Source organism: Apium graveolens, chromosome 8 (assembly GCF_009905375.1).
Source record: "Apium graveolens cultivar Ventura chromosome 8, ASM990537v1, whole genome shotgun sequence".
NCBI lineage: Eukaryota > Viridiplantae > Streptophyta > Magnoliopsida > Apiales > Apiaceae > Apium > Apium graveolens.
The window spans coordinates 180,473,958-180,484,904 of record NC_133654.1 but is presented as its reverse complement, the minus strand read 5'-3'; positions in this window follow the sequence as shown (position 1 = coordinate 180,484,904).

Here is a 10,947-nt window from a genome sequence, read left to right as displayed (position 1 = left end):
TGTTGCTCCTCAACCTCAGGGTTCAGAGTCCCGCTACCATATACGATAACGAACTACGCTTCTATCACGATATTTATAAGGGTCCCCATAAGGGTTTTAACTGTCAGTACTACGTTAGGTAGTCCGACTATGAACTTGACAAGATCTCTTATTTATCTTAGTGAACTTATTATTTTAACGTCACTTCATCTCTGAGGTTTATAACGCTTAGCTCTGATACCATTTCTGTAACACCCCCAAATCCGGGGTCGGGGATCCGGGTTGTCACGAGTTCCATTTCCCTTAATAACACTTAATCTTAATAAACAATCAACTACTGCGTACTGTGACCCCACAATATATACACACACACACCACAAGTTATAGTCTCAGAGATGAATACCAAAAATAACACAAGTCGTTTTATTCCACAATTATAAGCCATTACACCTCAAAAGGGTTTCTGAATAAATTTACATTTCTTTGCCATTATTACAATTCATATAGATACATTAGTTTGGTATATCAGAAGTTGAAAGCCTAGCCTATTGGTACTTCCTACCTCAGCTACAGCGGCATCAACGCCTATAGGAAACTGCGGAACGTTTCCTATCCGCTCGCAAATTGGGAGCTTGGTCATGTTCATCTTGTCTATCTGTTGTTGTGTGATGAAAGAAGAAAGCAAGGGTGAGCAACAAGCCCATTGAAATAATATGTATAATAATTAACAATATATGAGCATTCTCATAGTACTCATGAAAGTCTTGGTCAAGAAGAAATGAACCAAGTTGATATCTTAACGCGACCAAGTCACAAAATATTCAGTATATATATACATATATACTTTTCACAATCTTTGAAATCCTCTGACATGTATAATATACACAGATTTCCAGTTTATAATTGTATAAAAATATCGTTGCAAGGTGATCTCATATATCTAACCTTGTCTCAATATTTTTCTGAAAACCTTTGTCATTCATAAGATAATCATTAACTAGATATAAGTTGAAAAGATGAAGTTACAAGATACTCCAATATACTTATATCATTTTCCAAATACTACTTGAACTACCACCGTTCAAGGTATAAATAGTTCATCCCATAGATGAAGCTACACGACAATACTTGTATATAACCAATCTTTGAAATATCATCAAAATGAAATGAAGTTACGAGATACTTCATTTGATGAAAACATCATTTTGAAAACTCGACCCTGCCAACACTCAACAATCTCCCAGCCGTAGCCTTTCTATCGACGTGCTCTGGGTAGTGTTGCAGAAATATCCAATTGGATGATGAACTTATTACGGGAGTTTGTCGCGCCAGGAAGACCACTCACGATGATCAGTCGCAGTAGTGCAACCCCACCATTTTCTACATGTAGAGGAGAACCGTCGGATTTACTTGTCAACCGAACACTGGACTCCTAGGGAATGGACCGTCTTAGCGGAAATTCCGGGCCATTTGGGCCAATATAATAAGGCTGGGCCGGCGCCACTCGACCACTTACGCCACTCCTAGTTCAGATAAAATCCATGACTCTGAAACATAAAGCTCGTCCCCCCTTTCCCCAAGTAGAAATTTGTTGATACGGCTCCACCAAGAAGCCGTATCTAGTTGGAAAGGAAAACTCACCGATATTTCTCAGGCGATGCCTGTTAATGGATTAACTTGTTCCAAGAATTTTACTTCCCGAGTGTTGGGTAAGTAATCAAAAACTCTTTTATCAAAATAGCAAACTTGTTGCGAATATAAAAATACATCACGGAGCCGGATCCCTCAGATTTTTGAGCGAGTATTTAAATCCCCTTCGAAAGGAAGATCTTAAATTTGAAAACGAGTTTTGGGATCCGGTTTAACCTTCCAAAAATAGTTTTGATAAAGTTTGAAAATAATCTCTAAAAAATATTTAAAGTAAGAATGATTTGATAGTATCAACTATTTTCCGAATACTTGGCAATTATCGAAACATTATTCTTTAATAAAATAAAGAATATTATTTAATAATATAAGCGGAATCATAAGTCCTCGAATGAATATTCAAAATAATATTCATTAAATAAAATAAGTGGAGTCGTAAGTCCTCGAATGAATATTCAAAATAATATTCATTAAATAAAATAAGCGGAGTCATAAGTTCTCGAATTAATATTCAAAATGATATTCATTAAATAAAATAAGCGGAGTCATAAGTCCTTGAATGAATATTCAAAATGATATTCATTAAATAAAATAAGCGGAGTCATAAGTCCTCGAATGAATATTCAAAATGATATTCATTAAGTAAAATAAAGTTATCGAATAAACCTTATTCGATTAATAGTTTTGAAAACTATTCATATATATATATATATATTATACTCGGGAACATCGACTCCCGGTTTAGAAAATGTTCACCTTTGGGTCCCCTATACTAAGGGTATACGCAACTACTGCTTATCTCTAGCATAGGTATTATGCAACTTATAAGCAATTGAATCAACAATTAGATATCAAGATTATGAAACAGGCATGCATATATACCATATCAACATGCTCCAATATATTGCAAGATTTGCTAATAACAATCATGCACTTATCACAAGATAATGCATATACATATATACATCACAACAACAGTGTAACGGGTAGAAAACTTGCATGAGTGTTCCCGGATAGACTTAAGCTTAGAGTGGGTCCGATAACCTATAAATAACAACATAAGTCAAAATTAAACCCTGATCGCTTAAGAAACTAGATTTTAACCAATTGAACCCTAACGTTCGCTTATTGTCACTTTTACGCTTAACGAATCACATAAGTCGTTCGAGTACCCTCGGCTCCACCAATTTTAATAAATTAAACATTAAGAATTTTAAGGCGATTCTTTCGCGAGTACTCTACCAACTACCTAATCCACTTTACATAATTTTTTCATACTCCAATTAGTCGTTTAAGGGCCTTAACCAAAGTTTCAAAGTAAGGTGAGGGGTAATTATTCGTTCGCGAAACGCCGTTACTTAAAACGGTCGTTTCTCCTAAACCGTACATCGGATTCAAGTGAACCACATATCAAAACGAAGCTCGTAATGTGAACTATCTAATCATGGCAATAGTCAAAACCTAAAAGTGAGTTCACGGGTCCTGAAGTTAAGAACAAAAGCATTCTAAGGTAAATCGGGCATTACGACGGCTATGTTTACGCGATTACCAAATTTATACCACTCCAATCAATCCACAATTCAACCCACAATCATCACTACAACCAAACTCCATCCATACTTTACTACAACAGCCCCAACATCTCAAGATTTCCAATTTATACTACCCTCAAACATGAACTAAAAGCTATACTTAAGTTCATTAACCAATAATCAAGATTTACAACTTCAAACTCATTACAAATCCAACCACACTCTAAGTATACAAGAATCATGCTTCTCATGAACCATACCAAACATAAAAACTCTAAGTATTCAAAATTAGGGCTAGGGTATGAGATTATACCTTATTGAAGCTTCTTAACATAATACAAGAGCTTTGAATGCCTAAAAGAACCTTGATCCTTGCTTGTCTAACCTTAAACTTTCATAAAAATTCAAGAAAACTAAAGTTATTTTTTGAAAGTTACTATCCACCATCTTCTTCCTTGAATTATTTGAAGAGATTCATGAAGAATTGGAAGCTTAAACTCCTAGGATATGCTTATCTAATCATCAAGAAGCTAAGGAAATTACCTTGGATTTGTTTATAGAGTTGATAGGGATAAATAAATTATGATTGTATAATTAAATACTGCATTAATTGTACAAACTGTGGGCTGCTAGGCCCAATAAAAAGATATATGATACTCAGACCAGAAAGGTTAAGCCTGATGGACCAGATCAGGCCTGATGGAATAAAAAAGGCCCAAAAGCCCTGATTATTAATTAATTTCGTAATTAATTAATAAGGGACAAATCAGATGTTGAAAAGAGTCCCGATAAGGATATAAATCCTTGGAGATTAGCCTCAAGGGGACCTAAAAAGATAAGGAATCAGTTTCCTACTACCTAGGACTCCAAAGTCCATTCTAATTATGAGACTTGCCCACCAAGTCTCCTATACCAAGTCCAATTCAAGGACTCCCAACATCTATATAAGGGGTCTCACCCCCACCAATCAGAACTACGTTTTTTGGCTTGATTCTCTAATTCACAGAGATACGTAGGCATCTCGTAAAGGCAGATTGAGTCACGAAACACGAGAGCAGCCATTAAAGGCCTTGAGCTCCCGAATCTTAGTATTAAATATAGCAAGTAATAACCTTGGTTTTTTATCCATAACATTTGGCGCCGTCTGTGGGAAACGCAACAACAACCATGGCGAGAACACGGAGAACAATTGGAGCTCTAGAGGAAGGAACACCATCAGAGACAACCCAGGTGATTTCATCAACCGTGGAGGTTCCTCCCCATTCAACTTATGCATCTACTCAGGGGGAAGCCCAGACAGGGGCAACTCATCCTCAGCCACAAGGGACAACTCCCCCGACTATTCAAGGTACGAATCCTCAAGTTCAACAAATACATATACCTGTGAATTCTCGACCCGTCGGGTATGAATATTCAACTATTGTTACTACTAACCCCCCTTATGGGATGCCCCTTCACCCTGAGGTTGGAGGAAGCGGATATGCTGGGCGAAGCGAAGCACGAGGGCGGTCGCCCCCCTATATACGAGGTTTGGGTCCTATCCCTGAGGATCGGGAATTTTCTGGTCCATACATTGAGAGAGACTCCGAATCTTCGGATGATGAAGTGGCCCCGAGAAGCAAGCGTCCTGTAAAAGAGCCAATGGCCGATGGAAGGCAACGCCCCCAAAGCACCCCAGGGGCGAATCCCCAAGAAGTGCAGGAAAGGATCAGGGCTCATGAGGCTGAAATCCAAAGGCTGAGGCGTGATTTGGAGGCTCACCAGGCCACCAGACCCCACATACCTCCTAGGGGGAGAAATCCTCCTCCTATCATAGACCTGGATGGTCCGGTAAGAAGAAGGGCTGCTGTCCCAAGAACTGATCCAAGCAATCTCCTTCCCCTTGGAGATCCTGATGATCCAACTCCACCTTTCACAGACGAAATAATGAATGCCCATATTTCAAGAAAATTCAAGATGCCCACTATCAAAGCCTATGATGGCACGGGTGACCCCGCTAATCATGTTAGGACATTCTCTAATACACTGCTGCTGCAACCCGTGAATGATGCTATAAAGTGTCGGGCCTTCCCTCAAACCCTGTCGGGTATGGCTCAAAGATGGTACAGTCGCTTTCCCCCAAACTCTATTGGATCATTCAGAGAATTAAGTCAGGCTTTTATTAAGCAATTCATCAGTGGAAGAGTCCATGAGAAAAGTTCAGCATCTCTTATGAGTCTTGTGCAGAGAGCTAAGGAATCCTTGAGGGATTCCCTGAATCGTTTTACAAAGGAGGCTTTAAAAGTCCCAGACCTTGATGATAAGGTAGCCATGATAGCACTGCAACAAGGAACTAGGGATGAGTTTTTCAAGATGTCCTTGGCCAAACGACCCCCTGAAAACATGTTGCAACTCCAAGAGAGGGCAGGGAAGTATATCAAGGTTGAAGAAAGCATGAGGAAGACCGTAGTAAGTAATGAGCCCACTGGAGGCAAGAAGCGAAAAACTGATCTGGAGTATATCGCTAAGGACAAATATCCTAGAACCGAACAAAACCCTGATTCAACCCCCAAAAAGGGAGGACTTGGGCAAAAGTTCACTGAATACGCTAAGCTGAGTGCTCCTAGAAGTCAGATTTTAATGGAGATTGAGAAAGATAGAGATATTCGCTGACCTAAGCCCTTGAAGGCTGATCCCGCCAAGCTAGATAAGAGCAAGTATTGCAGGTTTCACAAGGATGTTGGCCATGACACCGATGAGTGTAGGCAATTGAAAGATGAAATTGAGTTTTTGATTCGAAAAGGAAGGTTGAACAAGTATACTGGAGATGGAGGGGACAGAAACAATAATGGAAGGAAGAACTTTGAAGATCGTAGGAGGGACCAAGACGATCAGGGGCGGAATCCCCAACCTAGAGGGCCGGTTATAAATGCAATTTTTGGAGGACCACGACGCCCTCGAGGACCTGTGATAAACACGATCTTTGGAGGTCCAACTGCTGCTGGATTGTCCAAAAATTCCAGAAAGGCATACACCAGGGAGGTTATGCATATTGTTGGCGAAGCCCCGAAGAGGGCCAGGACGGAAGTAACATTGGCTTTTGATGATTCCGACCTAGAGGGCGTGAAGTTTCCCCATGACGACCCGCTCGTCATAACACCGATAATAGGAAATAGCCCGGTTAAGAGGGTCCTTGTGGATAATGGTGCTTCTGTGGATATCTTGCTCCACGACACCTTTCTAAGGATAGGGTATAACGACTCCCAGTTGACACCAACCGACATGCCGATATATGGATTTGCTGAAGTAGAATGTCCTGTGGAAGGGATAATCAAATTGCCAACCACCATAGGTACGGAGCCAAGGCAAGCAACGCAGATGCTGGATTTCGTGGTGGTAAAGGCTAGTTCAACTTATAATGCTATCATGGGGAGAACAGGGATACATGCCTTCAAGGCAGTCCCCTCTTCCTACCATTCAGTCATGAAGTTTCCCACCCGAAACGGGATTGGAGAAGAGAGAGGAGATCAAAAAATGGCTAGAAGCTGTTATGTGGCCTCTTTGAGGGCAGATGGAGTCGGGGGGCAGGTTCTTCCTATTGAAGATATGGATGTTCGAGAAAATGATGAGAATAGAGGAAGGCCAGCAGAAGAATTGGTTTCGGTTCCTTTAGACCCCAAGAATCCTGAGAGGATGACTTTCATTGGAGCCACATTAGAGGAGCCCCTTAGAGGGAAGTTAGTGAAATTTTTGCAAGAAAATAGTGATGTGTTTGCATGGTCAGCAGCTGATATGCCAGGCATAGACCCGGAGTTAATTACTCACAAGCTAAACGTGGATCCAAGCTGGAAGACAGTGAAACAAAAGAAAAGAAATTTTGCCCCGGAAAGACAAGAGGCTATAAAACAGGAAGTGGAAAAGCTCTTAGAGGCTGGATTCATTGAGGAGATTCAATTTCCGGAGTGGTTAGCAAACCCTGTAATGGTGAAGAAGGATAATGGAAATTGGAGGATGTGTATAGACTTCACCGATCTGAATGATGCATGCCCCAAAGACTGTTTTCCGCTGCCTAGAATTGATACTTTGATTGATGCCACCGCTGGACATGAGATGCTGAGTTTCATGGATGGGTTTAGCGGATACAACCAGATCAAAATGCATAAGGATGACATTCCAAAGGTATCATTTATCACTGACTTTGGTGTATATTGTTATCTTGTTGTGGCGTTTGGTCTCAAGAATGCAGGAGCCACCTATCAAAGGTTGGTAAATAGAATTTTTAAGGATCTTATTGGTAAGACTATGGAAGTCTATGTTGATGACATGTTAGTCAAGAGTCTAGTAAAGACTGATCATATAGCCCATTTAAGGGAAGCTTTTGAGGTCCTGAGGTACCACAAGATGATGTTGAATCCGACGAAGTGTGCTTTCGGAGTAGGATCTGGAAAATTCTTGGGATTGATGGTCTCGAAGAGGGGAATTGAGGCAAATCCCGATAAAATAAAGGCAATCCTGGACATGGAACCCCCCAAAACTGTCAAGGATGTTCAGAAGCTCACAGGAAGGGTTGCTGCGTTAGGACGATTCATCTCCAAGTCAGGAGACAAGTGCTTGTCATTTTTTAAGTCACTGAAGAACATCAAAGACTTTGTATGGAGTGAGGAAAATCAGAAGGCATTTGAAGAGTTAAAGAAGTATATGGGCCAGGCCCCGTTGTTGGCCAAGCCAGTTCTGAATGAAGTTTTATTCTTGTACTTGGCTGTTTCAGAGAGCGCCTTGAGCGCCGTGTTGGTTAAGGAGGAACTGAAAGTCCAGAAACCCGTATACTATGTCAGCAAAATTTTGCATGGTGCTGAGTTGAATTATTCAGCCATTGAGAAATTCGCTTTAGCCTTGGTAATGGCTTCAAGAAAGCTGCGTCCTTATTTTCAAGCTCACCAAATTGAAGTGCTAACAAATCAGCCACTGAGAAATATCATTCACAGTCCCAAGGCAAGTGGGAGACTGATTAAGTGGGCAATAGAGTTGGGAGAGTTCGATCTCAAGTATAAGCCACGCACGACCATAAAAGCCCAGGCACTAGCTGACTTCCTGGTGGAATGTACCATACCCAACCAAGAAGTCGGGGGGCAGGAAGATACCATACCTCAAGACAAGGGAGTCGACAATGGGGACAAGGAGAAAGAATATTGGGTTCTCTATTTTGATGGAGCATCAAAAACAAATTCCAGTGGAGCAGGGTTGGTTTTGCAAAGCCCTGATGGATTCTTAATTGAGTATGCCATGAAGCTAGACTTCCCAACCACAAACAATGAGGCAGAGTATGAAGCCCTAATAGCTGGCCTTGGTCTAGCTGGGACACTTAGAGTCAAAAACTTAAAGGTCCGTGGAGACTCGAAGCTGATCATATCCCAGGTAAAGGGAGAATTCGAGGCAAGGGATGATACGATGGCTAAGTATGTCCGCCTAGTAAGGGCTGTGATGACCCAATTTAATGAGTGCCATGTTGAACACATTCCAAGGGAAGAAAATGTTAAGGCAGATGCGCTATCAAAGTTCGCTTCGTCTGAGATTGAAGAAAGTTCAGGAAGTGTGTACTTCCGTGTTTTGAAGACACGAAGCATAGATGTTAAGCTGGTGGCTCCCATAGGCTTGGGGACGTCATGGATTGATCCCATCAAGGCTCACATTCAGACCGGTTGGTTGCCAAGTGATGCAACTGAAGCACGGAAGTTAACTGTTCGGGCACTAGGGTACTCTTTGATAGATGAGATTCTTTACAAAAGATCTTTCGTGGTTCCCTACTTGAGGTGTCTCAGGCCCGATGAGGCACGCTTGGCTCTTGAAGAAGTACATGAAGGTATTTGTGGACAACACTTGGGGGGCAGGGCCTTGGCTCATAAGATAACTCGTTTAGGCTTCTATTGGCCAGAAATGATGGCTGATGCCAAAGAATATGTGAAGAAGTGTGATCGCTGTCAGAAGCATGCACCAGTTGTTAGACAACCCCCCGAGATGCTGACCTCTATCAACTCGCCTATTCCCTTTGCCATGTGGGGGATGGATATTCTAGGGCCTTTTCCTATGGCCACGGCACAAAGGAAATTTCTGATTGTAGCCATTGATTATTTCACCAAGTGGATCGAAGCCAAACCCTTGGCCAAAATCACAACTAAGCAGGTTGCACAATTCCTGTGGGAAAACATTATGTGCCGATATGGAATTCCCCGTATCCTCGTCACTGACAATGGAACACAATTCAACAATGAGGAATTCAAGAAGTATTGCGAAGAAAATGAAATTGAGTTACGGTTCACCTCTGTGGCTCACCCGCAAGCCAATGGGCAAGCGGAGGTAGCAAATCGGATAATCCTGGATGGACTAAAGAAGAGGATCGAAAAGTCAAGAAATAATTGGGTGGATGAGATACTTCCCATATTATGGGCCTATAGGACTACCTGTAGAGTCACGACAGATGCAACTCCTTTCATGTTGGCATATGGGGTAGAAGCAGTAGTTCCCGTGGAGATATCACATTCCTCTCCAAGGATTCAGGCTTTTGATGAAAAAGAAAATGAGGAAGGGCAGAGGTTAGCCCTGGATCTAATTGATGAAGTGCGAGATAAAGCGCATGCAAAGATAGTAGAATATCAGAAAAAGGCTTCGTTCTACTACAACCTAAGGGTAAAAGAGAGATTCTTCAAGCAAGGAGATTTGGTCCTAAGGAAGGTTTCCTGGTATAGGGAAGAAAGGAAAGCTCGCCCCGGATTGGGAAGGACCATACAAGATTAAGAGTATTCAAGGAAGAGGATATTACAAGCTGGAAACCATGGATGGAGAAGAAGTACCTCGGGCTTGGCATGCTCAAAATCTGAAGATTTACTACATATAGGTCGAACTTATTAAGGGTCGAACCCTCGAGGAACACGTTGGTGGACGAATTGTTGCCTATTTTATGGGCTTACCAAACTACCTTCAAGTTCACAACCGAAACAACCTCAGTCATGCTGGCTTATGGAGCTAAGGTAGTGGTGCTGCTGGAAATTACATATGTATAACCAAAAGTTGAAGCTTGCAAGCCAGAGACTAACAAAGAAGGCATGAGGCTAGCCCTCGACCTAATTTATGAGGTCATGGATGAAGCTAAAGCCCCTCAGTGAAGAGCCTCCATTTACTACAGTAGAACGGTTAAAGAAAATTGCTTTCAAGAAGGAGACTTAGTCTTAGGGAAAGGTTGGGGCATCCAGAGTTAAAGAAAAGGAAAGCTAGCCCCTAATCGTGAAGGGCCATTTTGATTCAAGTGCGTTCTAGGACAAAAATCCAACAAGTCGAAAACCATGAATGGTGAGAAAATGCCAAAGCCTTGCTATGTCATAAACTTGAAGGATTATTGTGTATGATAAAAAAGTAAATATGTGGCAAGCACAGAATATGTGCCGAGTACTAAAATAGTACGCAAAGAAATGAAAATAAAAGTTGCTAAAGGCCTGAAGAGCCCAAGTTTTGTCCGATTAGAGGCTCGTTGGTGTTGCAATCATTCAATTGAAGTTAAATTAAACTCGGGTAACGATTATATACCAGAATATCTTGTACCTGAAGAGTTCAAGTGACATAAGTAAAAGTTTGATACGTGCAAAAAGAAGGCTTTTAGCCCCAAAGATGCCTCGACCTTTTTGGGCTTGCAATATACAAAGCCCCATAGCGTGAATGCATCTAACAGGTAGAAATAAGGTCGATGAAACAAATTTCTATTCAATAAAGACAAATCGCCGAAAATAAAAGATAATTGCATAAAGATAGAAGATCCCGA